The sequence below is a fragment of the Prionailurus viverrinus genome, chromosome B3 (genome assembly GCF_022837055.1).
Source record: "Prionailurus viverrinus isolate Anna chromosome B3, UM_Priviv_1.0, whole genome shotgun sequence".
Lineage (NCBI taxonomy): Eukaryota > Metazoa > Chordata > Mammalia > Carnivora > Felidae > Prionailurus > Prionailurus viverrinus.
The window spans coordinates 35,877,475-35,905,404 of record NC_062566.1 but is presented as its reverse complement, the minus strand read 5'-3'; the positions used below and the strand labels follow the sequence as shown (position 1 = coordinate 35,905,404).

Genomic DNA, 27,930 nt, shown 5'->3' with positions numbered 1-27,930 from the left:
GCAGACCCCCTCCAAGTGGAAAAAGCAAGAAAACAGATTTTTCCTCAGAGTTTCTACACAGAAATACAGCCCTGCTCACATTTTGATGTTAGCCCAGTGAGAGTCATGTCAGCCTTCTGACCTCCAGAACTATAGTAAATTGGTGTTGTTTTAAGCCTTTAAGGTTTCTGGTTTTATGTTTCAACAACAATAGAAAACTAATACAACTATGGAGTTAACTTTACTGGTCTTCTTTATTTCTTCCTGTGGATTTATCTTACTGCCTAGTGTCCTTTTGTGTCAGGTGGAAGGATTTCTTATAGTATATCTTGTATGGGAAGTCTGCTAGCATTGATTTCTCCATTTTTGTTTATCTGGAATATCTTAATTTCTCTTAGTTTTTGAAGAATAGGTTTGCTGCATATAGAATTCAACACTCAGCCAGGCAGTTGATGCTTTGGTTTAGTGTTCACTTTCTGCTTGTGCAAAGCCTCAAAGTCAACCAGAAGTGAGAACTTAGAGCCTTCTCAGGCCTTTTCTAAGTATGTGCTCAGCCCTGAACATAAACACAACCTTCTGCATGCATATGGACTTCTAGATTCCCAGGACCGTGTCAGAACTTTGCCAAGCTCTTATGGACATCTCCTTCCCTACCTTTCTTTTTAAGCTCTTTGTCTAGTCTGTTATTTGCCCCACCTGTTATCCATTGCCTCAGGCAGCCACAAAGTTAAACATGTGCCTGCAAGTGTTTTCTACAGATGTTCCCACTCTCAGGAAAAAAGCGTTTCGTGATGCTCAAACTCTAAGTCTGGTTAAATATAGACCATCTTACAAAGTGGGGTCTTCCCAGGAAACTATCAGAAAGGTCAGATAATGAGAATTCTTTAGAAATGAAGCTTGGAAGGAGCCCCAGTCATGTTCTGCCCCTTCAGTGGCTGTCAAGCTGCTGCTTTTCTCTGTGATTGTAGAGTATTGATTTTTTTCAGAGCGGGGGATGGTAATAAGGCAAGTTAAGATGCCACAAAGCTCACTGCTCTTACTGAGATTCAATATCAGACTTGAACCTCAATGTGTGATATGAGCTGTTGTTCTTGAATAAATGCTTCTCAGATTGCTCCAAGCCTTTGGTTAATTTCCAGAATTCTGAAAAACTTGATTCTGACAGTTTTTGCCAGTTTTCTTATTGCTTTTATGGAGGAGAGAGTTTTCAGAGATCCTTCTGCCATTTTCACTGATTCCTCCACACCCCCACCCCCACCTCCTGTTCTTTAAAGTCACTCTCTCCAACATTGTTTCTGGGCTTAACTCATGGTAAATTCAGTGTCCTTATAACGATCTTGCCAACACCTTTGCTTCTTAATTCCTTGACCACCACTCTCCCAGTGATTTTGTCCTCCATCCTGTCTCAACTACTGCTTCCATGGACATATCCTAAACCAGTGCCTCTGGGCTAGGCTATCTATTTTTGTAAATAACGTTTATTTAAATATAGAATGTGCCTTCATTTATGTATTGTCTATAGCTTCTTTCAGACTGCAACAGCAGAATTGGCCATTACAGCAGAGACCATTGGTCCTCAAAGCCTAAAATATTTATTCTTTTAAAGAAAAAGCTCACTTGGGGGGTGGGAGGGAGGGGAGGGTGGGTGATGGGTATTGAGGAGGGTACCTTTTGGGATGAGCAGTGGGTGTTGTATGGAAACCAATTTGACAATAAGTTTCATATATTGAATAAATAAATAAATGGGAGATTAAAAAAATAAAAATAAAGAAAAAGCTCCCTGATTCCTGCCTTAAAATTAGAGCTTATTTCTTCTGTTATCTACATTTCAAGCATGTTATTCTTCAACTTTCTTTCTTTCTTCCCTTCTTTGTTTCTTCCCTTCTTCCTTCCTTCCTTTCTTTACTTTTCTTTCTTTTTCTTTCTTTCTGTACGCTCCCTACTCAGAATGGAGCCCAATGCAGCACTTGAACTCACAACCCTAACATCAAGACCTGAGCTGAGATCAAAAGTCAAACAACCGACTGAGCCACCCAGGTACCCTGCAATCCCATTTTTCTAATTGCATGGGCCAAGGAGGTATTCTTGACTCTTTGTCTTCTTCCCCACATATAATCCACCAACAAATCCTGCTGGCTTTGTCTCTAATATATTTAGGATCCAACCGCTTCTCCCTACCTCCACTGCTACCAGCTGGTCCAAACCACTGTTTAACTTCTTCTGGACTATTATAATAGTGCTTAACTTGTCTCCCTGTCTTTAGTGACTTGTAATCTTTTCTCATAGTAGTCAGAGTGATCCTTTTAAAGTGTGTCAGATTATTTTACTCCTTAAAACTGTGCTGTGGCTTCCCATATCATTCAGAAAAACTCAAAAGTTCTTATTGTCAATGACATAATCTAGCTCCTGTTTCCATTCTGACCTCATGTGCTCTCTCCTCTGCCTCTCACTCTTTTTCTGTCATACTAACTTCCTTAATATATCTTAAATGCCCCAGGTACATTCCTACATTTTGGCCTTTGTGTGTGTTCTTCCTTCTGCCTGCAATGCTCATTCTTCTGCCAGGTTCAATAATAGTGCCATGCAGAGCCATACTGGAGCCAGAGGCAAAGGGAAAATCAATAATACCAATCCAGTTTTTTATTTAAATTTTGATATTTTGTTCATGGTGGGGTTTTGTATTAATTTTGGCTTTTAAAAGCTATTGCATTAATATACCACTTGATTACTGAGGATTTTGCCTTTAAATTTTATATGCATGAGGTGAGTACTTTTCATGCCTCCTTTGCCTCATTTGCCTTACCTTGCTCAAGAAAGTAGAAATAGAAGGGAATCTTTTCCTGCTAAAGGGTATCTACCATAAACCTATAGCTAATATCATAGCTAATGGTGAAAAATTAATGCTTTTGCCTTAGGATAAAGACCAAGGTAAGGATGTTTTCTATTACTACTTATATCCATCATTACACTGAAGGTTCTAGTTAGTCTGATAAGGCCAGAAAAATAAATAAAAGGCATCCAGATTGGAAAGGAAGAAATAAAACTATCTTTATAGATGATATGATCATGTATGTAGAAAGTGCTAAGGAAACTACAAAAAAAAAAAAAACCTGTTAGAACAAATATGTGAGTTTAGCAGTATTGCAAGACAAATTCAGTGTTTAAAAATCAATTGTATTTTTATATAGTGTTAGTCACATTGAAGTTTTTTAAATGCCACTTATAATAGCATCAGAAGTATTACATAGTTAGGGATAAACCTGACAAAATATATGTAAGACCTGTATAATGAAAACTACAACACATAATTGAAAGAAACATAAGTCCTAAATGAATGGAGAGATTTACCATGCTCATGGTTTGAAAGACTCAATAGTTAGAATCTCAATTCTCCTCAATTGAGATTGTTGACAGACTAGTGATTCCTAATTCTCAGCAGACCTTTTTTTTTCCTTTAATGTTTATTTTTTAGAGAGAGACAGAGACAGAGTGCAAGAAGGGGAGGAGCAGAGAGAGAGGGAGACACAGAATCCGAAGCAGGCGCCAGACTTCTAGCTATCAGCACAGAGCCAAACATGGGGCTTGAACCCATGAACCATGAGATCATGACGTGAGCCAAAGTTGGTCACTCAACTGACTGAGCCACCCAGGCACTCTTCAGCAGGCTTTTTAATAGAAATTGACAACCAGGTTTAAAATTCATAGGGAAATGCACTTAAACTACCTGACTTCAATTCTTATTTTAAATCTACAATGATTACAGCAATGTGGCAGGGACCTTGAGATAGCCAAATGTGTGCATCAGTGGAATAGTGTCCAGAAATTGACCTATACATAAATGGTCAATTGATTTTTCTACAGAGATGTAAAGGCAATTCAACAGAAAAAGGATAGCTTTAACAAATGGTGCTGGAGCTATTGGATATCCATGTTCCAAAAAGTGAACTTCTATTTATACCTCACAACATGAACAAAATGTAATTCACAATGGATTTATACAAATGTAAAATCTAAGACTATAAAAATTTAAGAGGAAATTATAATAGAAAACCTTTCTGACCTTGGATTAGGCAAGGATTTCTTAGATTTGACTTCAGAAGTACAGTCTGTAAAATGCAATATTGATAAATTGGACTTGATTGAAGTCAGGAAGTTTTGCTGTTTAAAAGGCACCATTAAAGGGTACCTGGGTGAGGTCAGGTCATGATCTCACAGTTCCTGAGATCGAGCCCCAGGTGGGACTCTGCACTGACTATGCTGAGCCTGCTTGGGATTCTCTCCCTCTTTCTCTGCCCCTCCCCTGCTCATGTGCATGTGCACTCTCTCTCAAATAAGTTGAAAAATATGTATACGTATGTATACATATGTATGTATATAACTGAAAGGCACCATAATAAATTAAAAAATACATACAGGGACACCTGGGTGGCTCAGTCGGTTAAGTGTCTGACTTCATCTCAGGTCATCATCTCATACCTTGTGAGTTTGAGCCCCACGTCGGGCTCTGTGCAGACAGCTCAGAGCCTGGAGCCTGCTTCAGATTCTGTGTCTCCCTCTCTCTCTGCCCCTTCCCCACTCATGCTCTGTCTCTCTCTGTCTCAAAAATAAACATTAAGAAAAAAATATTTTAAATACGTATATATATATATGTGTGTGTATATACATATGTACATATATATACATACATGCACATACGTACATACAGCTGAAAGGCACCATTAAGAATGAGAAGGAAGGCTACCAATTTTGGGAGAAATAATTGCTAATCATGTATCTGTAAAGGACTTCTATCCAGAATATATAAAGAACTCTGGAAATTCAATAATAAGGAAAAAACAACCCCAAAACAAATTTGAACAGATAATTTCACCAACATCTTTGGCCAATAAGGAAATGTAAGTTATACCGCTGGATTCCTATATCAGAATATCTAGAATTAAAAATACAGGGGCGCCTGGGTGGCTCAGTCGGTTAAGCATCCAACTTCAGCTCAGGTCATGATCTCACAGTCCATGAGTTTGAGCCCCACGTCGGGCTCTGTGCTGACAGCTCAGAGCCTGGAGCCTGCTTCAGGTTCTGTGTCTCCCTCTCTCTCTGCCCCTCCCCTGCTCATGCTCTGTCTTTCTCTGTCTCAAAAATAAATAAAAACATTTAAAAAATTAAAAAAATAAAAATACTGACTTTACCCAGTATCTGAGGATCAACTGTCTTATACTATAAATAGGAATGCAAAATGATAGACGCACTTTGGGAAACCAGTACCCAATTTATTTAAGAAATTAGCACTTACCTAACATAACTTAGTCATCCCATCACAAGGTATTTACTTTTTTTCGTGTAGTCTTGTACACAGATATTCATAGAAGCCCATAACTGGAGACAGCTCAAATGTCCATTGGCTGGTTAATGGAAGAGCAAATTTTGGTGTACCTATGCAATAAATTATTACTCATCAATCAAAAGGAATGATATATGTACACAACATGAATGAATCTCAAAATAATAATCCTAAACAAAAGAGACTATATAAAGAGTACATACTATGCAATTTTATTTATATGAAATTCTAAATAATGTAAACCAATTACAGTGCTAGGAAGCAGATCAGTGTTTGGTGAGGAATGGGATGGGAAGGTCAGGGAAGTTCTGGAAGGACTGAGAAAGACCAGGAAGAAGGATTACAAGGAGGCATGAAGAAACTTTAGTGTGAATGTCTGGTATGTTCACTCTCTTGATTATGGTAATGATTTCACAATGTTATACATGTCAGATTTATTAGATTATATAACTTAAGTTTGTGTGATTTATTTTATGTCAGTTATACCTTAACAAGTTTCATGTAAAAACAGACAAAAACAATACAAAACTAGGCTGACCATTGTAATCAGGATATAAAGCGTAGGAAAGTTATTTGATACAGCTTTACTAGAAGACACATTAAAAATATGTATTGAGGGGCGCCTGGGTGGCGCAGTCGGTTAAGCGTCCGACTTCAGCCAGGTCAAGATCTCGCGGTCCGGGAGTTCGAGCCCCGCGTCAGGCTCTGGGCTGATGGCTCAGAGCCTGGAGCCTGTTTCTGATTCTGTGTCTCCCTCTCTCTCTGCCCCTCCCCCGTTCATGTTCTGCCTCTCTCTCTGTCCCAAAAATGAATAAACTTTGAAAAAAAAAATTAAAAAAAAAAAAAGAATATGTATTGAAAAAGTTTATACCCTTCAATTCCACTTATTTAGGGGTTTGTCACAAGTAAGTAATTAGAAGTATTTGCAATGACTTATGGATAAGAGTGCTAAAAAGCTGCAAGCTACCCAAAATTCTAATTATAGGAAGCAAATTAGATAAATTCCAGTTTATCTGTATAAGGAATATTATGCAACCATGAAAAACTATATACTCAATGGCAGAGGAAACTGTTCATGTGAAAGTGAAAAAACTGGATAAAAATCAGTACATTTGGTATGCCTTGCTTTCTTTTAAAGATAAATATAGGGGTGCCTCAATGGCTCAAGTGTCTGACTTCAGCTCAGGTCATGATCTCCCGGTTTGTGGGTGTGAGCCCCATCGGACTCTGTACTGATAACTCAGAGCCTGGAACCTGCTTCGGATTCTGTCTCCCCCTCTCTCTGCCTCCCCCCCCCCCCCCACAAATAAGCATTTAAAAAACTTAAGCATCCAACTTCAGCTCAGGTCATGATCTCACAGTTCGTGAGTTCGAGTCCTGCATCAGGCTCTGTGCTGACAGCTCGGAGCCTGGAGCCTGCTTCATAGTCTCTGTCTCCCTCTCTCTCTCTTTCCGCCCCCCCCCCCCCACCTGCTCGCAGTCTGTATCTCTCTCTCAAAAATAAAGATTAAAAAACATTAAAAAAAATAAATATAAATATAACAATTGTTTTCTTTGGTAACGAGCTTACTGGTGCTGTATACTTTATACCTTCCTGTATTTTATGTGGGGGTCATCCAGCTGCCAACATCTGTAAGTTCTTTTGTCTTAGGCAAGTTGTTTTTCTCTCAGAGAAATCAACCAATCTTTTGCCTGCTCTCACAGAACCCAGTGGAGGGAAAAGGGTTTTGTGTTTCACTGGTGCTCTCAGTGTTGTACTTTATCCCTATTCTCAATTGTATGTGGTGTGGGTGAGTACAGAGCCTGGATGTTCAACATATTCAGAGAGTAAACCTTCAGACTTCTGCTAGAATCAGAAGGGGTAGGAGAAAGAGATGGGAGCCTGCATTGGGTGGTGGAGATAGTCTAATCTGATTGTATCTTTTAAAGACTTTGACTCTCCGCCGCCTAGGTGGCTCAGTTGGTTAAGCATCTGACTTTGGCTCAGGTCCTGATCTTACGGTTCATGAGTTCAAGCCCTGCTTTGGGTGAGCTCTTGCTCTGCTTCAAGTGACTGCCAGCCCCGCTCCAGGTGAGCCTTGCTCTCTCTCCCTCTCTTTCTCTGTCCCTTGTAGGATTCTTTATCTTTCTCCCTCTCTCTGCCCCAGCTCACTTGCACCTTCTCTCTCTCCCTCAGAAGTAAAATAAACATTAATGTGTGTGTGTGTGTGTGTGTGTGTGTGTGTGTGTGTGTGTGTGTGAGAGAGATAAAAACAGGCAGCCGGTGGCTCAGTTGGTTAATTTAGCCATCTGACTTCGGCTCAGGTCATGATCTCATGGTTCATGAGTTCGAGCCCTGTGTCGGCTCTGTGCTAACAGTGTGGAGCCTGCTTCAGATTCTCTCTTTCTCTGCTGCTTCCCCTCTCAAGCTTCCTTTCTTTCTGTCTCTCTGTCTCTTTCTGTCTCTCTCAAAAATAAACATTTTAAAAAAATTTTTAAGAATTTGAGCTGATCTTTCCGTTTTGAGTTTTACCCTCTTTGCACAAGTAGCTGATGTCACTAAGCTTTTCCTGAGTTTTGAATGTTTGCTAGCATAGTTCTTTCACTCCCAGCTTACAGACTTAGTCTCTTACAGGTTTAGGTTTCAACTTCCTTTGGTCTGCTACGCTAACATTTGTCCATGTGCTTTGTAGTTTCCAAAATGTTTTTGACATCTCATGTCTGCTGCTTTGTCCTCACAGCTTTATGCCTATTTTTCTACCTCTGTGTTTTCATTTTAATGAGTTTTTAGAAGAGAGAAACACGTATGTAGGGTAGTCATCCTCATTTGTACTGAGTGGCCTTCAGGAAGGTCCCCTCCTGAGGGAGGTTGAATGAAGCATTGAAATCCAGTCTGATATCACCATGTCTTCAACCTGGTTAGCACAGGAAGGCAACTTCTCATTCACAAAGGCCTTATCCTTATTGGTGGTAGCCCTGGGTATATATTTTTTGCTGTTGTCTTTAGGTGATAACTTGAATATAATGTGTATTTCTGGTTTATTTTTTCAATTCTATAGCAAATTGTGAGTGCTTTTTCCTGGGTTCAGTTTCCCAGATTCTTGGTAAGTTGTGTATGTCTTCCCTTTGAATAGAGAAATAGGTCTTATTTCTAAATGTTAACTAGTTTTCTGTGTAGCTATTTAGCACCTAATTGGGTGCTCAGTCTCCTTAATTTACTTCAGCATTCTGAATGCCAGATTCTTGTCCCATAAACACTGATTCACAGAGGAGGAGACTGAATCTAAGAGATTTTGAAATGCATATTTTAATAGAGATAGTTTGCAAATAGAAATATGCATCGTGAAGTCAGATTACTGACAACCTTGTTAAATTTTCAGAGAGAACTTAATTCTCGAAGACAATAGAAACAAAGTTCATTTTGGGGGTGCTAGTTGTCCCCTTCATGTCCTACCTAACTACACTACTCCCCACCATCTTTGCTTAACTTTTAGGTTGGCTTAAGAAAGGAGGAAGAAGGGGGGCGCCTGGGTGGCACAGTCGGTTGGGCGTCCGACTTCAGCCAGGTCACGATCTCGCGGTCCATGAGTTCGAGCCCCGCATCAGGCTCTGGGCTGACGGCTCGGAGCCTGGAGCCTGTTTCCGATTCTGTGTCTCCCTCTCTCTCTGCCCCTCCCCCGTTCATGCTCTGTCTCTCTCTGTCCCAAAAATAAATAAAAAACGTTGAAAAAAAAATAAAAAAAAAAAAAAAAGAAAGGAGGAAGAAGGGAGTCAGGAATAGCTTGAGCTGGTAATAGGTGTCAGCAGCATTTTTTACCATGGCCTTTAAAGAAGTGCTGGTAGAATGATGACTGTATTGAAACTGAATAAAAGGCAGCAAAAGTGAGTGTGGTGCAATATAACAGTCTTCAAGTTTATTAGAACCATCGTTTAATGTTTTTTCATTGGTTGTCTCTAATTTTAACCTTTCCCATATATTGGAGGCAGAAAGGCAGCTGTAATGTGGCTTATGGCTCCTCTCTTTTATCTCCAGAACAGAGATGTTTGTCTTCAGGATAATAATTTCTTTCCTTTATAGCTTTTTTTCCTATGAGTGGTTGTCTGTGCATGTTGTTTTCTAGAAGAGGTTCCAGAAGGACAGTGCTTTTGCTGTTTATTCAATATTTTATGAGAAGCTACTCTGCAGAACAAAGAATGATATAATTTAACTCACAAGGATGGCAGAGACTAAAGGAATTAGTTCATCCTTCAGAGCAGCTGAAGGAAATAGCAGCCCATTGTTCTCTGAGGGGTGGATCATTGCCACCCACCAGTTGTTGAAATCTCAGCTTTGTCTCTGTACACATTTCAGTGTCTTAAGAGGTCTGTTGGGGGCGGGGTGGGGGGGAGGTTAGAGGGAGGCTATCTTACCATCTTCCTTTATACATGTAGTGACTTTTATGTAGATAAATGAGACTACGTCAGTTCTGTCAGTGCCGTAATTTCAGCACCTAGCGCAGTGCCTTCTTACAGGAGGCCCTCACTAAACTTGGTTGCATAAATGCTGAAATAACTACCAAGTTCTGGGACAGTGTCAGAATGCTTAACAACAGGGATGAAGCATCAGGTTGGAAAATTGTGGTGTGTTTTCCTGCATTTTTGGACAGACTAGTAAAAGTTAGCCAATGTAATTAGATTAACGTTTTTCATTTATCCATTCGTTCAAAAAATATTGAGTACTTCCCACGATCAGGTACCGTGTTAAAGACCCTGAGATAGAGTGTTGGAGGAGGGGATACCCTCCTTCATGGAATTTCCAGCTTATCATGGGAGGGAGACAGTACAAAAAGTCATTTTGTGTAAGATAAGTGCTACAAAAGAAAATTATACCTCTGAGGTAATATGGAAGTAGACTCTCTAAGCTTAATTTTTTAGAAAACTAATGTGGTTTTTAGAATGACTGTACTACCTAAAGAGGTCATCGGGAAGGTTTAGCATGTTTCCTCATTGTAGCAATGTGTAGGCACTAGATGATAAGGAATATTTTATCTCTGGATATGATTTGTTTCTTTCTCTTAGTTTTAAACTGTTTTGAAAAAAACAATAAAAAGAACACCCGTACCTTTTACCCCCCTTAAAGCATTAGCAACATTTCAAGTTGAGAACCTCCTGTGTGGTGACCCTTTCCTAATGAGAGTTACCTGCTCCTCCCTCTTTACCTCCCACTATTTGATACTTTTAATCATTCACCCATTTATCTCTATATTTTTTCCCATTTATCTGTGTCACCAAGCAATGTTTTCTTAGTTTTTCCTGATTTTGTTCTTAATTTCAATGGAATCACTATGGGGGCGCCTAGCTAGCTCAGTTGGAGGAGCATGCAACTCTTGATCTTGGAATTGTAAGTTTGAGCCCCATGCTAGGTGTAAAGATTAACTTAAAAATATTTTTTAGTGGTGCCTGGTTGGCTCAGTCGGTTGAGCTTCCAACTTCAGCTCAAGTCATGATCTCACAGCTTGTGAGTTTGAGCCCCATGTCGGGCTATGTGCTGACAGCTCAGAGCCTGGAGCCTGCTTCAAATTTGTGTCTACCTCTCTCTGCCCCTCTCCCACTCGTTCAGTCTCTCTCAAATAAATAAAAACATTAAAAAATTTTTTAATAAAAAAAAACCCAAATATTTAAAAAAAAATAAATGGAATCATTATGTCATGCCTTTTTCCCCTTGTTTATGGTGATATGTGCAGTGTAATTTATTTTCACTGTTTAGTGTTCCACTTTATGAATATAGGAAAATATGTATTGTCAGTCTACTGGTGGACTTTTGGATTCTTTCCAGCATTTTTTGCAATACAAATTGCTGCTCTAAACATTGTTGTTATGTCTCCTGATGTACATGTACAAAGGTATCTCTAGGGTGCAAACCTAGGAGTGGAGTTTTTAGACACTAGGGTGTGTACATCTTCTACTTCACCGAGTAAGGCCAATTTATGAAAGTGGTTATATCAGTAGTTTTTCCTTTCATCTGCTCTGTTTAATTGGTACTTGTTATCGTCAACTTAAAATTTTTGCCAGTATGGTTGGTGCATAATACCATCTTAAATATGGCCAACAGGGGATTAAGGACAGTGTGAACATCTATCAGTATGCTGTGTACCAAAATCTGTCTTTTCATTCTCTTATTTTTTAAGAGAAATAACCCTGAAAAGAAATACGGGGCTGGGAATTTAAAATTTCTGAGGCCTTACCCCAAGGTTTATAAAGGACAAGGTAAGTGTCCATCTGCAGCTCATGTCATGATCTTGTGGTTTGTGAGTTTGAGCTCCACATTAGGCTCTCTGCTGTGAGCACAGAGCCCCCTTCAAATCCTCTGCCTTCCACTGTTTGCCCCTCTCTCACTTCAAAAATAAACATTAAAAAAAAAAAAAGTACAAAGTATCACTTCCTGAGCGCTATGAAACAAAGACCGTGTACAGAGATAATATCCTTCTAAATATATGTGATTATACTTTCTCTCGGAATGGAAAGTCTAGTCTTAATAGGATGGTAATGAAATGACTTGGTACTTTGTCACATGGCTTGAAATACTGTGTATTATGAAATAAGAACATAGAATGTGACTTTTTTTTTTTCTAAAGAAGTTGAGAAAAATTCTCTGATTTACTATTAGGTAAAACCTTAGTTTGTGGGAGAACGTTAAGATTTGCTTTGGGCCTCCTGGTGTTATGTACAGAATGATGCACACAGTGAACTTTTACTAGGAGTTTCTCTTTAGACTGGTAGAATTAGTTGAATATTGATTTGAGGACATGAGGAGAACAATGAAGTTGAAAATCATGTATTTCTGCCACATGTACTTGTTAGAGATACTAAAGTAATATCTCTCCTCTGTATTGGTCTCTTCCTCCTTTTGACAGTTGTAATTTGGTTTGTTGAGTTTCTTGTAGTTCTTGCATGTGTGCGCCTGCTGTCTAATCTTTTACTCAGGTCAGTCCTGCTTTGAGGCTAGAAATCCATAGAATCTTTTCTAGCAACCTGAGCAAAACCTGTAAGGAAGAGAAAAGAAAGAATACTAGGCTCTGAAACACTAGAGGTGTGAAAAACATTTCAGTGTATGCCATTTTAATATTTACTAGATTGAAAGAAGATATCTCATTGCCTGAGGGATAAATACATCTGACCTCTTTCACTATGTATTTTATTTAAAATATACCTATCTTTGTGGAGCTCGAAAGAACCTCTTCTAACACCTGTCATGCTTGGACCCTAAGCGTAATAATGTCAGTCCAGAGTCATTATGTTTCAGCTGCTGCCTTTATCTCATTCAGATCATTTTGAAGAGATTCCTGGTTGGCAAGTTTAATTTTTGTGCTGCAAATGCCTGTCTGAATGTAGAGGTTTTCATTTTGATGAATACCCTTGTAATAAAGCTCAAGTTAATAACAGTGCTGTTAAGGATAGCTGCCCTCAGACATTCATGCCAGTTTGGATTTAGGCAAGATTGGGATTTAGAGAGAGACTAAAAACCTAGCATTTATTAATCTCATGAGGAAACTGAGGCCAAGAGAGCTTAAGTGACTGCAGCTAATGTCTAGAAATCTTGAGGGTGCTAGACAACTGAGTAATAGGAGCCAGGATAGCTTTCTTTGCAGAACGAAGGCTGGCTTGTTCTAGAGGGCAGAAGAGGAACAGATTGAGGGAGAACTCCCTGATCTTTTTAAAGACTGCTAAAGCGCTTGTGCCATGGACATTTTCCCTTATTAGAAGCTGTCCCACCCATTTGTTTTTCCAAACGTTCCTTCTCAGGCCAGTGATTAGCTAAATGCCTCATTGAAGTAGAGATTAAATGCTTTTCTTTCTAACTCCTTAGAGAATTACAGGATTATTACCAACTTGTCACCTGCTGACCAGTTTTATCTACTTGGGGAAACTATGCTGGTGGGTTCTGCAATTTGTTCTACAAGAAGGGGAAGGATGTACAGACTACTGGAGATAATGGAAACTTCTTTCTCAGACTTAATAGTGCAAGAAGGATAATGTTTCAGCTACCCATATATAAAGCAGGTGGTTTAACTACACATCAGAATGTCATTTGGGGACTTTATCTCCTGGGTTTTTCCTGACTTGCATAGATGAGCACTAGCAAGTTGCATTTTAACTCTTGTTATGGAGCCCAGTTGTAGAGTCATAAAAGAATTATGGAAGATGCACTCACCTTATGTGCACATGTTCCAACCTGACATAAGGATGGACTTGAAAAGCTAAAAAGGAGAAAATTCTTTTGATTTTTTAAATCAATGATTTAGTAACCAACTCTTGGCCCGCTTTTAGCCTGAAAAAAGCTGCTGTCTGGCTTGTAAACTTTCTAATCTTTGTTCTGAGGTAAAGGTCGGTGGATGAAGCCCATTTGGAATATCCCTAGGGCCTGTTTAATAAAAACAGAAACTGTAGCAGCAGCATTTAACATTTATCAGGCTCTGTGCCAGGAAATAGTGCTAAATGCTTTTGTATAATATTTCATTTAATTCTCACAGTAATTCTGTGAGATGTGTACTAATGTGATTTCTATTTTACTAATGGGAAGGCCGGGGCTTGAAGAAGTTAAATGACTTGCCTAAAGTTGCAGTAGCCAATAGTGGAGGATCTGTTTGAACCCAGGTTAGTTATCTTCAAAGCCCATTTCTGTTAATTATTTTTTTTAATGTTTTTTTTTTAATTTTTTTTAACGTTTATTTATTTTTGAGACAGAGAGAGACAGAGCATGCACGGGGGAGGGTCAGAGAGAGAGGGAGACACAGAATCTGAAACAGGCTCCAGGCTCTGAGCCATCAGCACAGAGCCTGACGCGGGGCTTGAACTCACGAACCGCGAGATCATGACCTGAGCCAAAGTCGGACGCTTAACCGACTGAGCCACCCAGGCGCCCCAATGTTTGTTTATTTTGAGAGAGAGCAAGCGAGACAGAGCATGAGCTGGGGAGGGGCAGAGAGAGGGGGAGACACAGAATCTGAAGCAGGCTCCAGGCCCTGAGCTATCAGCACAGAGCCCAACGCAGGGCTTGAATTCATGGATGGCAGCATCATAACCCGACTGAAGTTGGACACTTAACCGACTGAGCCACCCAGGTGCCCCTTAACTATTTATCCCCTACTTATTTAAAATTTTTAAATATTTTTTATTATTTTTTGAGAGAGAGCATGAGCAGGAAAGGGATAGAAAGAGAGGAAGACACAGAATCCGAAGCAGGCTCCGGGCTCTGAGTGGTCAGCACAGAGCCCAATGTGTGGCTCAAACCCACAAACCATGAGATCATGACCTGAGCCGAAGTCAGACAGGACACTTAACCAACTGAGCCACCTAGGCACCTTCTCCTACTTGTTTCCACCCTTTCCTTCTGTTTGAAGCAGTCTTTCTTCCCTTATCCATTCTTAAACAAAAATCCCCCTCTACTTCCTAAAATAGTCCACATCTGTAGACATTTTCAGGTATATTCTTTTATATGAGATTTTTTTTTTCTACAAGGTTAAAGTTATAAATGGTGACGAAATTTTACATATTAGAAACAGACCCAGAAATTTAAGAGTTTTGTTGATTAAAAAGATTTCTCAGGGGTGCCTGGGTGGCTCAGTCTGTTGTCCCACTCTTGATTTTGATTCAGGTCATGATCTCAAGGTTCATAAGTTTGAGCCCCATATCAGGCAGTGCTGACAGTGCAGAGCCTCCTTGGGATTCTTTCTCTCCCTCTTTCCCTCTCTCTTTGTCTCTCCCTAGCTCATGTGCACACGTGCTCTCTCAAAATAAACTTAAAAAAAATTAAAAAAATATATGTGTCAGGAAAAACTTCTTTTAAAAAGCTGTTAATGTGGAGTGCCTGGGTGGCTCACTTGGTTAAGCACCCAGCTTTGGCCCAGGTCATGATCTCATGGTTCGTGAGTTTGAGCACTGCATCAGGCTCTGTACTGACAGCTCAAAGCCTGGAGCCTGCTTTGGATTCTGTGTCTCCCTCTCTCTCTGCCCCTCCCCTGCTTGCATTCTGTCTTTCTCTCTCAAAAATAAATAAATAAACATTAAAAATATATATATATGTATATATGTATATATATATATTTTTTTTTAAAGAAAGGCTCTTATGGAATTCACAGTGAAAACTGAGACTGATAGGTACTGGTAAAAAATTAAATGTGGGATGTATGGTTGACCATACTGGTTATGGTAAAGACTAAAACATTCAGGTTGACTAGAAAATCAAAGAACTGCCTGGAGAAGTTGGAGAAGAAAAAACACATACTGCACATGGCCCCATTTAATGTATGCACTTACTAAATCTCTACTGTCTGCCAGCTACTTGCTGATTAGAAATCTCAATCCCAACTTGTGCTCTTAGAAACCTAGCCTTTAGGGGCACCTGGGTGGCTCAGTCAGTTAAGCGTCCGACTTCAGCTCAGGTGATAATCTCACAGTCCATGAGTTCAAGCCCTGCCTTGGGGTCTGTGCTGTCAGCTCAGAGCCTGGAGCCTGCTTTGGATTCTGTGTCTCCCTCCCTCTCTGTCTGCCCCTCCTCTGCTTTGCTCTCTCAAAACTAAAAATTAACATTAAAAAAAAAAAAGAATATTAAAAAAAAATGTCATGCATATGGGAGTGGTAGGGCATGAGATAAACCCCCATATATAGTACATATTGTATGTTGTATGTCATACATTATATATTTTATATCTCTAGGTTTTGAGTAGTCATTTGTAACCCAGTAAAGGAATCCAGAAATTAGTGTAGACCTCCTTGAGAGCAAAGGCTGTAAATGTCAATTTACAGGGTTATAGTTAGGGAGACATTAAAAACAAACAGAAAATGTTATCATCCTTTAGGGATGTTTATCCTTTAGGGATAAAGACAAAATAAGTTGAAAGTAGAATATTTTGAACATTACATTCTTAATAATACCTAAGAAGGTCCTGGGAAGGGTAAGTAAGTTATCCTGGAAATACAGGCAATACCATAGCCTTTTTTTTTTTTTAACCTGCCTGAAAGTTGTTGGAATAGTGTGTTACAAAAGCCTTAAAATATACATACCCTTTTACTCAATACTCTTGTATGTAAGACTTTAGCCCTGTGAAAATAGTGAAACAGGTGCAAGAGACTTATGTATTAAGATATTTTTCTTGGGGCACCTGGGTGGCTCAGTCGATTAAGCATCCTACTTCAGCTCATGTCATAATCTCACACTTCATGAGTTTGAGCTGCATATCAGCCTCTGTGCTGACAGGTCAGAGCCTGGAGCCTGCTTCAGATTCTGTGTCTCCCTCTCTCTCTGCCCTCTCCCACTCATGCTCGCGCTCTCTCTCTCTCTCTCTCTCTCTCTCTCAAAAATAAACAAATATTTAAAAAAAATTTTTTAAAGATACTCTTCTCAGGGCACTCAGGTGGCTCAGTAATTAAGCATCCAACTCTTATTTTTTTTTTTTAATGTTTGTTATTTTTTTTGAGAGAGAGAGAGTGTAGGGGAGGGACAGAGAGAGAGGAAGACATAGAATCTGAAGCAGGCTCCAGACTGTGAGCTGTCAGCACAGAGCCTGATGTGGGGCTTGAAATCACGAACTGTGAGATCATTACTTGAGCCAAAGCTAGTCGCTTAACTGACTGAGCCACCCAGGCACCCCATGCATCTAACTCTTGATCTCAGCACAGCTCTGGTCTCAATTTCAGGACTGTGAGTTTGGGCCTCGCATTGGGCTCCACAGTGGGTGTGAAGCCTACTTAAAAGGAAAAAAAAAAAAAAAGATATTCTTCTCAGCCTTGTTTAAACAAATGAAAATTGGGAAAACCTAAATATTCACCTGTAGGGGATTGGTTGGACAAATTGTGGTTTATTTGTTCAGAGGAATTCTATTCGGACATTGAAAATTATGTTTTAAATTAATAGCTATTGATACAAAAATGTTCGTGATACAGTGAAATCCTAATAATACAGCCTTTTGCAGTCTGAAAATTCCAGTTGATCTTCAAAAAAATTCCCATATTTATGAGTAATCCAGAATGTTCTGATGATCTGACCATGATTTATTCCTGTAGTATAATTGGGTATGTTGTTGCCTGGCCATAATAATACTTTTATAGTATAACTCCTTGATTATCTTACAATAAGTATTTTATTTGAGGAAGATGCAAAAATTTAATACTTTCAAGAGCAGGAGAGGTTCAAAGGGTTTTATATCATGAATAGGCATATTAAGCATGGCTTTAGTTTCTTAAAAAAAAAAAAAATGAAATAGTCTATCAATAGCTTGGTTTAAAAAAAAAATTGATGCTGAACCCACTCCAGAGCAAGGCGACTAGAGAGACACTGTGATTGTCAGTAAGAGGCCTGGGAGGGGAGTAGTTTTTCTATAGGAAAGATGATGCTAGGCATACAAAAACTATGTGTACACTATTGTTTTTAAAATTAAAACCTGAAAATGCAAAGAATTTACAAAATTTAAAAATTATAAAGATTTTCAGGGACACTGGCTCTTGTATAGAATCTGGTCCAACCAGACTGGATATCAGGATTTTTGTTAGAGTGGTTAGAAGAGAACACATGTTTCTGCTGGGCTTGGAGCTAAGAGCTTGAACTGTTGTAGCTACCATATTACTCCAGAAGAAAGCATTTCTAAAAATGAAGATGGACCAGAGAAAGCAGTACCAAGAGAGGGAGGGATAGAAAACTAGGCCTCCATGACATCATTGGAGCCCCTATATCAGGCGATGCATAATTTGAACTTTTTTAGTTATCTAAGAGCTACTAAATTCCACCCCCACCCCCTTTTTTTAAGCGAGTTAGGCTATGCTTTTCTGCCACTTGGAACTGAGAAAGCCCTCATACCATCTCCTTAAAGATGATAAAATCCAACTCCTTTATTTTATAAGGTTGAAGTTAAGAGAGGTGAACTGACTTGCCTAAAGCTATACAGCTAAATGATAGAAACTGGAACTAAAACCTGTCCCTGCCACCTGCTTTATAAGCTCATTACTCCAATATAAATCAGTTTAACTAGGCTTAGGTTAAAGTCTTTGATGGGCTTGGGGTAGGTTTGGGATGCCATTTAAGATAAACTAATGAAAATCAGCCCCACTCTTATACAATGTGTCTTTTGGAGTGACTGTGACTACTGGTGGTAGAGAAGTGACTCCAGTATTGTAGTAGTTATTGTTCTAAACTGTTGGGTAAGAGTTCTGTCCATAGACCATAGTATTTCATGATTGATATCTTCAAAACTCCTCTGTGGACCTAGTGGATGTATCTGACTAGCTATTCTAATGTTGCCCATTCTCTGGGCCTCCTAAGCTTCTAGGATCATCAGATTGAAACATTTTTCTATGGGTGTATCTGGTAATATGAAATGAAACATGGACCTCAAACATGCCAAGCTTTTTCCTGCCTTAGGGGTTTGCATGTGCTGTTTCCTCTGCCTGCATTGCTTATCCCCAGGCTCTCCATATCTTCTCATCTTTCAGGTCTCTGCTTAAATCCAACCTCTTTGGTGATTCCATCCCTGACTACCCTAGATAGATCACTTTGTTCTCTTATCACTTTCCCTATCTATTCCTTAGTAGGTTTCTAATTCCTTTGTATTTATCAGTTTCTTTTCTTTTACCATTCCATGCCCAGTGTCTAGCACAGAACATGCACATAGAGGGGACTCGATAATTATTTGTTAAATGATTGAATTGTATGTATCTGTGGCTTGAAGAAAAACAATAGAAAGCACTGAGTGTTTGGGCTCTTCCCCTAGCCCTGTGGGAGTACCTTAATTGCCCTCACACCTCCCCTGACTGAACATACGGCAATGAATCCTGAAGAGAGAGGAAACTAAAGGCTGCACTTAACCATTATACTGATAATTGTCTCAGGCATTTTTGAGTTAATATTTTATTACCTCTATTCTTCAGCCTGTCATGCCTTGTTTTTTCTTTTCTCTGTGACTTCTCACCTACCCACTTTACTCTGGCTCAGATTCCTCACACTGAAAGGGTATATCAGAGAAGTGAGGTGGCCCCGAGAGCAGGGGAGGGAAGGATGGAATGACAGGGGCTACCAGAAATCTCTTTCAGGACTCTAATCGCTCTAAGGTCACCATTTAGAGTCTAGAATGAGAGAGACTTTGAGTGCCTCTTTTTCTTGCTCAGTGCCCTCAACTTGAGTGCTGAGCTGGCAGGCAGGCACCTTTTCCTCCTCAGTTACTGTCAGAACAACATGAAGGTCAGGCAGAGAGAGACAAATGAGAACAGCTCTGGGAAAGGAGGTTACCACGGTAACAAGCAGGCGGGACTGCTATTTGGAAACAGGCCTAATCTTTCTCCTTCTCCCTCCTTCTCAGCACAAGGAGATGGGTATTGTTTAGCTGACCTGCATCCTTGGGGTGGGAACCATAATCCCTTTCTGACAGTTCCCAGTGACACTGGAGTGCGCTGCTTTGCATTTTAATTTGATAAACAGCAGCCACAGTTTTCTCAGAAGTGCTGGAGACATGGCTTTTTCTGGCCCTGTTCCAGGTAGGATTCTGGTTGCCACAGAGAGGGGGTTGGAATTGTTGTTTATTTCTCAATAAAGAGTCTGCATATTTGCACATGCACGAAATATGCCACTTGGTTCTCAACAGCTAGAATTAAATGAATACGGGTAGTTGCTAGGTTATGAATATTTGCCTACGAAGGTCGTGGACATGTTTGTGTAGAACGGCCTGTTTCCCCAGCTCTTAGGAGCCACTCAGCTGTGTGGGGCCAGTCCTGTTGCCCAGTGACCTGTGCAGTGGAGGTACTGACTTAATATCCTTACCTGTCTGCCTCCCCCTTCTACTCACATGCTGCACTGTTGCTGCTCTTTTCCCCTACCTGTCCATTTCTTCATCAGCCTCACCCCCTTTTCTTATAATAAACCTAAACCTTCACATATGTAAACATCTCTTCCTTTTCCTTTAAAATAAAAATAACTTTTTAAAAACTATAAATTCTCAATAAAATGAAAAATGAAATACTGAAAAATATAAGAAACTAAAAATCATCCAGATTCTTATTATCCAGAGTGACTTCAAGAACATCCTTCCAGATCTCAATTTCCATTTCTAATTTCTGATCTGCATACCGTATAAGAATCATATATACTTAATGTAGACATCAATTTAACATTAATAGGCTAATCTAGTACATGCTGTGTTGTAACCTTCTGTTCACTCAAAAATACGCTGTGGATATCTCCTTGATGACTGAGATCTATGCTATGATGAACATTTACATTGTTTCTGGGCTTTTTTTGTTCGGCTGTTAAAAACGACGTTGAAACAAACTGTATGTCATACATCTTTGTGTACCTGTCCTGTTATCTTCTTTATATAAACTATAGAAATATAACTTGGGGGCCAAATGAGCATGTGCAATTTACATTTTGATACATATTGCCAAAGTACCCTCTACAGAGTTTCTGCCAATTTATGTTTCTACCAACTACAACAGAATGCCTGTGTTTTTTTTTTTTCCATACTCTTGCCAGCTTGGATATTTGTTCAACTTACTCATCTTTGCCAGTCTGAAATTGGAAAATTATATTGTGTTTTAATTTGTATTTGTGTATTATTCTGATGTTCCCTTAGATGATGCATTGACGACCTACCTACTTCTAATATACTTCTAGTTTTCTTTTCATAGAGTACTGGCAACTGAGCCAAGTTAAAAAAAAAAAAAAAACAAGAGGGGTGCCTGGGTGGTTCATTTAAGTGCCCGATTCCAGCTCAGGTCATGATCTCATGGTTCGTGAGTTGGAGCCCCACATAGGGCTCTGCGTGGACAGTGCACAGCCTGCTTCAGATCCTGTCTTCCTCTCTTTCTCTTTCTGTCCCTCTCCCCCGTTCATGCTCTCTCTCAAAAGTAAACATTAAAAAATAATATTAAAACCAAAAAAACTAATTCATCTTTCTTCAGCCTCTCTCCAAAACTAAAACCTGTTTGTTTCTCCCCTTTTTTCTTTCTTTTTCAGGTATGGGATACCATCCAACTGAATTTAAGCTGCACAGCCTGGCATTTTAGTCTGTTTGGTTTATAGCATATCTCCAGCACTTAGAATAGTGCCTGGCATGTATTAGGTGCTCAGTAAATATGTGTGGAATGAATCATTTCCCAACTATCTGAATCTGAAATTCTCTTCTCTCTTTTTTTTTTTTTTTAATTTTATTTGAGAGAGAGAGAGAGCGAGTGAGCATGAGCAGAGGAGAGGGGAAGAGGGAGGGAGAGAGAGACAATCCTAAGCAGGCTCCGTGCTCAGTGTGGAGCCTGATGTGGGGCTCTATCCTATTACCCTGGGATCATGACCTGAGCCCAAATCAAGAGTAGGATGCTCAATTGACTAAGCCACCCAGACACCCCCCCCCCCTCAGTCTGAAATTCTGATCGTACCTGACTCCTTTACTGATTTACCTGCGTGTCTGTTACCTCGTGAAGTTAAGTTCCTTATACATATATCCTGAGTGTCTTTTGAATCCTTCCTGTCATCCCCTTCCTTCTTTTTTACTGGGTTTATTGTAACAGGCATCTAGCTAGGATCCCTCCTTTTCAATCTCTTTTAGTCTACCCCCTTGAGTTAGTTTTACCTTTAAATATAGAAATCTAATGACATGATTCCCTTTCTTTAATTCCTTAGTAGTTTCTTAATACCTGGAAAGATAAATCCCAATCTCACTCTCCCTGTTCTCTTTATTCCAGCCAAATCAAACAACTTGGAATTCTTTAAATATATAGTGTTTGTTACTGCCTGTGCACCTTTGAATGAATGGGTTGTTCCTTGGAGTACACTTTGTTCTTTACTTGGGAAACTCCTCCTTGTGCTTTAGCCCACTCACATATGAAGTCTTCTCTGTCCCTTCTGGCAGTCACTTCCTAGGCCAGTACTTGAAGCCCGTTGTTCATCCTTATTGTACTTTTTTACCAGTTTGTCCTCCAATCTAAAATGAAGTTTTGCAAGCAAGGACATAAACTTTGTATTGATTCTACAAATAAGGCATCTGTTTTTCTGAGCCTTATAAAGTTGTGTGATTCGCCATTTTATTACGTTGTTGAATGGATTTGTATTAGAATAAGGACCATGTTAAGTAGTAAAAGCATTAAAAACCTGTTAACTAGAATATAGTTACTCTTACGTTGTTGGGTTTGCCTAATGCACTACCTCGGTTAAAGAGATTTTTTAAGAGCAGATTCTTTCCAATATCAGAATGTTATGATGTCTTTCTAAGTTATGGTATTTAAGAAACCTTCAGTCCCTTGAAAGATGAATTGTGCCACTCAATTTCTATAGGATTTTGTGAGCCCCATATGTTAAGTATGTTATACAAAATTCTAAATTTCATATAGTGTTGGAATTTAGTATTTGGGGGTTTGTTGGTCATTTTTAGAAGAACTGAGCTAAGGAGTAATTGTTAAAAAATGAAATATAGTTTAGCAAGACTTGACTGTTTTGTGACAGATGTTTCAGTCCCACTTCAGAGGATATTTATACTGAAAACAGAACCATATTATGCAACTTTAAGCAAAAATCAAAATATGAAACTAAGGATTTACCAAAACTAACGTGCAAACCCATATCCAAAAATAGATTAAAACTCTTGAACAACTTTTGTTCTTCTTACAAAAGATAAGTTTGCTTTACCAGAGGACTACAAAATAGCAAGTACCCTCTTTCCTCTTTGACAAACATCTTGAGTTTTGATGGAGTTCAGGTGTCTAAATCAAATTAATCATACTGGAAAATATTGAAAAAGTTCGCATGTGGAGTCGGAGATCCTGTGGTCTAGGGAATCCTGGCAAATGGGAGAGAACCAGAAGGAGAACACTGGACAGGCAAATGTCCAAGTTTTCAGAATTATGGATCCTTAAACTTACATTGATCTTTAGCAAAATCCTAGAGCAAAATGTAAATAGATAGTGTGAGCTACTTGCACTCTCCTTCCTGATCATGCCTAAGCTTTTCTGGAGTAACATGATATAAAGGGGAAGAGTTTAAGTTTCAGAGTCAGACATACCTTGGTTAAAATCCTGGCCCTGCCACTTAATAACTGAGTAATTACAGACAAATCAATTAACCTTCCCAGGGCTCTGTTTATTTTCTATCAAACAAAACTACCATCTACTTCATAGGGATATTAGGAGATTTAATGAGATAACATATGTAGAACTCCTGGCACACAGTAGACTCATAATAAATTCTAATTATCTTCCCTTCACCACTTCGTGCTTTTCTTTACCCAGCACAGTCAGTTTAACTTCTGTGCCTTACCCTTTCCTGCAATTTCAACTTCTTGCTAAGATTATTTGACAATAGCTCATTCTCCTTTTTCCCTTGACTTTTGGTGACACCATTCGGTTTTGATTCTCACTTCTTTATTACTGTATAGGTTCTGGAGCCAACTTGCCCAAGTTTGAATCCCAGTTTTATCACTTAGTAGCTGTATCACCTTGGCCAAACCTAACCTGTTTAGCCTTAGTATAGTTATCTTTGAAAGAAGATACTACCGGGGCACCTGGGTGGCTCAGTCGGTTAAGCGTTCTACTTCGGTTCAGGTCATGATCTTGCCATTCATGAGTCCGAGCCCTGCATCCAGCTTGTGCTGACAGCTCAGAGCCTGGAGCCTATTTCGAATTCTGTGTCTCCCTCTCTCTCTGCCCCTCACCTGCGCATGCGCTCTGTCTCTCTCTCAAAAAATAAATAATAAACATTAAAAAATTAAAATTAAAAGTAGATGTTATTAAAACCACAATGAGATAATACTTTACACCTGTCAGAATGGCTAAAATTAAAAACACAAGAAACAACAGATGTTAGTGAGGATGTAGGGGGAAAAAAAAACCCTCATGCACTTTTGGTGAGAATGCAAACTAGTACAGCCACTGTAGTAAACAGTATGGAGTTTCCTCAAAAAATTAAAAATAGAATTACTATTGGGGTGCCTGGGTGGCTCAGTTGGTTGGGCATCCGACTTTGTTTCAGGTCATGATCTCACAGTTCATGTGTTCGATCCCCACATCGGGCTCTGTGCTGACAGCTCGGAGCCTGGAGCCTACTTCATATTCTTTGTCTCCCTCTCTTTCTGCCCCTTTCCGACTTGCGCTCTGTGTATCTCTGCGTCTCAAAAATAAAGAAATGTAATAAAAAAATTTTTTTAAATATAATTACTATATAATCCAGTAATCCTACTACTGGGTATTTATGGGGAAAATGAAAACACTTGAATTCAAAGACATATATGCACCCATATGTTTAGTGCAGCGTTATTTACAATAGCCAAGATATAGAAGCAATCCATGTGTCCACTGAGAACTGAATGGATAAAGAAGTGACATACATATCTACAATGGAATAGTACTCAGCCATGAAATCTTGCCATTTGTGACAATAAAAATAGACCTAGAGGATGTTAAACTGAATAAGTCAGAGAAAGAAAATACCATATATGTTCACTCGTGTGGAATTTAAGAAACAAAATAAAGAAAAAGGCAAAAAAACAGACTCTTAAATACAGAGAACAAATTGGTGGTTGCTAGAGGAGAGGTGGTGGGGGAATGGGTAAAATAGGTGAAGGGGATTAAGAGTACACTTATCATGATGAGCACTGAGTAATATAGAGAATTACTGAATCACTATATTGTACATCTGAAACTAATATAACACTTTCTGTTAATTATACTTAAATAAAAATAAATTTTAATTTTTTTAATTTTTAACTTTTTTTAGGTTTATTTATTTTGAGAGAGAAAGAGAGAGTACATGCGCATGAGCAGGGGAGAAGCAGAGAGAGGGAGAGGGAGAGAATCCCAAGCAGGTTCCACACTGTGAACATGGAGCTCCGCATGGAGCTTGAACCCATGAACCGTGAGATCATGACCTCAGCTGAAATCAAGAGTCAGATGCTTAACCCCACACGTCTGGCTCTGCACTGACAGAGTGGAGCCTGGTTGGGATTCTCTCTCCTTCTCTATCTCCCCCTCCACCGTGTATGTGCACACGCATGCATGTGATCTTTCTCTCTCTCTCAAAATAAATATTAAAAAAAAAAAAAGCCTGAGGATGATTTGTTAAATAAAAATAAATAAAAGTTACTATATTACTACAGCAGATGGTTTTGAGGAATACATATAAAATGCTTTGAAAAGTACGTGGCACACATGTAGCAAGAAGTAAATTAAAGTTTACCTCTGTCATCATGATTATAAATTTTCAGGTTCTTTGTGGTCTTTTCTTCCTGGGTTTAATCCTTTAAATGATGATACTCCTTATTTTCTCTCTCGAGCCTTCTTCTTTTTTTTTTTCCTCTCTATCCTGTATGCTTGGGCTCTCTCACCCAAGCAAGCTCATGGCCTCTATTAACTACTGTCCTGAACTTTCTTCTCAGTTCCAGTCCTGCATATCTAACTGCCTACTTAAAACTCATGTCCAGAATTTAATTTGTTTCCTAATTCTGTCCCACCAACAACGGTATTAACTTTTTGCATCCTTAATGGCATTGATTTAATTACTTGTTCGCATTTGTTTACCCCACCAGATCTAGGGACAGGGATCATATTAGATTTATCACTTGCCATAATACAGTGCTTATACCATGTTAAGTATTTGATATTTCTGAATGAAGAAGGGAATCCAGAAAACTTTTGCTTATTAGAAACCATTTAAGGGGCGCCTGGGTGGCGCAGTCGGTAAGCGTCCGACTTCAGCCAGGTCACGATCTCGCGGTCCGTGAGTTCGAGCCCCGCGTCGGGCTCTGGGCTGATGGCTCAGAGCCTGGAGCCTGTTTCTGATACTGTGTCTCCTTCTCTCTCTGCCCCTCCCCCGTTCATGCTCTGTCTCTCTCTGTCTCAAAAATAAATAAACGTTGAAAAAAAAATTTAAAAAAAAAAAAAAAAAAAAAAAAAAAAAAAGAAACCATTTAAGTCCTTAACCAAGGTACTATAAACTTTCTTTCTCTCTCTGTGTTCCCGGTACAATTGTTGGGTAGGTAGATTGGAATGCCTGGATTTCTTCTGGGTATTTGAAAAAGCCTTTCATGATATTCTTGATGACGTGTTGATGAAATGTGAATTGGATGGCGATACAGCTGGGTGACTTTATAGCTGGCTAAAGGGCTATATTTAAAGAGTATTGATTACTAGATGTTTGTCAGCTAGGTGAAGGTGGTGCACCACAAGACTCTGCCTTTGGGCTACTTTTATTCAACATTTTTTGCATAACTTGCCTGACTTAATATAAACTAGGCATATAAATCTTTGGGTAGTATATAGTGATCTGGATTTTTTCAGTTGTGATGGATACCTTGCTCAAGCTAGTTTAAGCAAACAAGGAATTTATATGTTCCCACAAATAGAGTTGATTACTTTCCAGCAGGAGCTCAAATAATGTCATCGGGATTCTGTCTTTGCTCCTTTCCCTATTCTCCTTTCCCCTGAATTGGCTTTATTCTTAGTCAAGTCTTTGTCATCTATTCGGAAGAATGGTTATTAGCAGCCCCAATTTTAATTAGTCCTTCCAGCCTAAGAGATCAGAGGAAGAATCTCTATGGCCTTTGAAGAACCTATTTCATGTATTTTGTGTAGAGTTGGGCCCACTCCTGTACTGGAATTAGGTTGTTCCAGGTTTTTCACAGGAAAGAGAAATTCCTCTACCAGAAGAAGAAGGAAAGGAAAGCATGATGAAAAGCCAAAATTGTACTATCACAAACCACTACAAATGGAGAGTATAAGTTCTGAATGTCTGAGAGATTGACAATGTTATAAGAGACTGAAAGGTGGAATTAAATTAACAAGATATTGTTATTATTACTAGCAGCAGCAGCAGCTAATATTTATTGAACTTTTGCTGCGTTTTGGGCATTGTATACTAAGCACTTTATATTCAGTTAATTGCTACAGTGGCCCTATGAAATATAGGTACTCATTATGTTTTTATTTTACAGAATGAAGTAGAATCAGAAAGATTGCATAATGTGTCTGTGACCACCCAGCTATTAAATAATAGAGCTGAGATATCAACCAGTATGTCTTTTAGGAAGATGAGCATTTAAAATTTTAAATCATTATCTACATTTTTGTTACATGAACAAATAAGGTATAAGACCGTATATATAGTACACTGTCATTTGCTTAAAAAGAATAAAGGTACATATAAGCAAGCAAATACATATGCATTATGTTGGTTGCTTCTTGGAAAGGAAACTGGGAGTCAGGGATGAAAGAGAATTTTTTCAGTTTGAGTAGAAAAGATCTAGGGAGTTGTTTGTTGTTGTTGTTGCTCTTGTTGTTAATTTTCTAATATATTTTGAGAGAGATAGCATGTGAGCAGGGGAGGAGCAGAGAGAGGGAGAGAATCCCAAGCAGTCTTGGCACTGTCTGCTCAGAGCCCAATGCGAGTCGAACTCAAAAACCATGAGATCATGACCCGAGCAGAGATCAAGAGTCAGACACTTAACCAACTAAGCCAAGCCACCCAAGCACCTGGATGTAGAGAGTTTTCATGAATGTTAATTTCAGTATGAGCTTCCAAGAGTGACTTGACTATTAGAATAACTAATAATGGGTATCATTCAAGATTGCCAAAATACTATAGGTACATTGCTAGGTCCTTAACCTATTAAAGAAGAATTTAATCTTTTAAA

At 39.1% G+C, this 27,930-nt stretch overlaps 1 protein-coding gene across 2 annotated transcripts in view; it reads left to right on the top strand.

Annotated features, from left to right (window-relative positions):
* ZNF609 (zinc finger protein 609) overlaps nucleotides 1–27,930 on the top strand; it is a 210,976-nt gene that overhangs the window by 107,806 nt on the left and 75,240 nt on the right. The window lies entirely within an intron of this gene.